Source organism: Montipora capricornis, chromosome 1, assembly GCF_036669925.1.
Source record: "Montipora capricornis isolate CH-2021 chromosome 1, ASM3666992v2, whole genome shotgun sequence".
In the NCBI taxonomy this organism is placed as follows: domain Eukaryota; kingdom Metazoa; phylum Cnidaria; class Anthozoa; order Scleractinia; family Acroporidae; genus Montipora; species Montipora capricornis.
In genome coordinates this window covers 4,332,534-4,335,268 of record NC_090883.1, presented here as the reverse complement: position 1 = coordinate 4,335,268, position 2,735 = coordinate 4,332,534, and positions in this window count along the sequence as shown.

Sequence of the window (2,735 nt, the reverse complement as noted above, 5' to 3'; positions counted from 1 at the left end):
ATAATGAATTCTTCCTCAACAGCTTCCTTCAAGAAAGCACTTAAGTCATTCTTTTTTAACAACTATTCTGAAAATTAAGTATTTTGTTCTTCCTGTGTCAAATTGTTTTCACCCTGTAATTTTACTTTCAAAACTGTTTACATATTTCAACACCTTAATTAAATGACTAAGTGTTTGTAATTGTATGCTTCATTACCAACTTGTAAGTTCAAACTGTTTTTAATTTCCGTTCATTACTTTATATTTCAACACGTTAAATAACTAAATGTTTGTAACAATTGTATTCTCCGTTGCCAACTTGCATGTCAACAATAGATAGATGCTTTTACTTGGGGAGGCCTAATTTACATAAGCTTAGTAGTTTCTTTTAGGCCTCCTCGCCACCAATGTAATTCAATAATTTTTCTTTCCATCTTCTCTTTTTTGATTGTTCATATTTGTATTTTAACTTCTTCTTTCTGTGGCAAAAAATAAATAAATAAAAAATAAATAAAATATAGGGATTAGAAGAAAGGTGAGCGAAATTAGAGGTATTTGTTGTTTCTGGTGATCTATTTGAATTATGAGCTGACATGAGCAGCTTACGAATTGTGTGTGTGCTGAAAACCCTTTCGAGCCTCATTCAGGTCTGATGAGGTGTGCAATACCGGTAGGTCACACTCCACAATAGGCCAGGGAAGATTGGGGCGACATGAAAAAAGAGAGACTGCCGAGTCTTATTTGAATTTCTGGTAGACCATTCACCTGGCAACAGGGTTGCTGATTGGTCAATTTTTGATCAATGACAGATCATTGACAGATCGGTGACAGGTCAGTTTACTTCGAACAAAAGGTTCATGGGTTTATCAAACAAAATGCTTGCTAAACACTTCAAGCGATTTGGTTGTGTTTCTTCATCAGCAACCAAATGTACTCCAGCTGGCTGTGGTGGGTTCAAACTGGCCTTCAGTTACCTCAGCATTAAATGTTTTCCTTACCTTTAAAGCACATTTGGAGCAAACTCTTTTCGAATACACCGGAATAGCCATCACAGTAAGTGCTAAATCTTCACGTAGAAGTTTGTCAAGAGGGTTCTTCTTGACGACTTTCTTGCCAGGAATTTTTATTAAGGTGTTCGATCAAAGTATACTGAACAGTGTTGCCAGTTTCAACTTTCAAATCACATTTGCAGAATCAAAAACAGTTGGGACCTGATTCAGTTTAATCTCTGGGGCGACAAAGTTGGCTTTTCTGGTGTTTCCTTAGAAGCCATGTACAGTTCTAAGGACATGCTATGGAAAAAATATTTTTCAATGGAGACTTAATCCTTTTTTTAATTTCAGAAACAGGACAATGATTCCCACAGTCTAAATATCCGCAAAGAAACATATTAGATTTCAGTTTATCATTTACAATCTCTTCTTTTAGTTTTCTGTTACTTGTATTTGAATTCAAATTAGTTAAAACTACCATATTTTGTCACATTTTTTCCATTATCACATCAACATTCATTTACTATGTATACCTATATACTAGTTATAGTTCTTACTAGAGCTGCCCCCGCCCTACAGTACCATTTTCTTTTGTTTGTTTTTTTTTAGTTGGGGTTGTTGTTTACAGTTTTGTAATTTGTCTGTTATGTTGTTACGGAATTGCAGCTCAGTACTTTGGTTTTAGTAATTTTGGATCTCACAATACTACAAGTGTACAAAATGTAGTTTAGGGAAGTGCTTGGGACCTTTTTTTTTTTTGCTGTGTGGTCTAACTTCTTAAGGATTTGTTTGTTCTTAACGATCAAGAAGAAGCAGAATGTAGGGACTTGGGAGAGTTTTAACATTGGAATGTTATAGGTGGCATTGTAGAACAATTTATTATTATATTTAAACCTGACATTTTGCACTGAATAGACTACAGTACCGCTCAGAAATACGTTAACCAAAATATGCGCACAATACGCGTACGAGCGTATAACCATACGCGTATTCGTGTATAAATATACGCGTATGTGTGTATACAGATATACACGTCTGCCTCATTAGCTTGCTTACTTTTTGCTTATTTTTTTAAACAATACACGTAGCTTGACAGCACTAAAATAGTACATGACTACGAACTACATGACAAAGACGCACTTTCACAAACAGCTGTCTTGTTCGGAATACGAACCCACGCAAGGATGTTTATTTCATCGATAAACATGCAGTTCAGGTTCAGAGTTATTTTGTTTCACACTATTAAAAGAGAAAATAATATACATGTACATATAAATGTACATATAAAAGAGAAATAATACACATGTACATATAAATACAGAATTGAAGTAATGTTTACAAAGATGCAAGTAAGCTATAATATGGGTTATGGGTTACAAGAGAGTGTGGCGACCAAAGTAGCGAGTACTTTCGAGTTGGCGCTCATTGTGCTCACCTTCTTAAGAATAGACAAAGCTTAAGTGCGGGACCTAAATCTGGCTGTTGGGTTGATTCCGGCACTAGTGTTTGTTGCAGTTCTTGTACCTTGTTTGATTTACCTCGCCTGTTATGCATAAACGAATACTATACTAGTTGCTTTTAAAGTTCTTTTTGTATTAAATGGTGTTGCGTTTGCTATCAGGACTTTGTGGGTGCGTGCGTGTGTGCGTCGGCACATGACGACAGACACATATTGCATTTGTGACGGTGTCTTCTTTTCATAAAAAGTCTTTGATTCCACAAAAAGGCACACAGTCAATAAACATGCAATTCTCGGAAATTGTT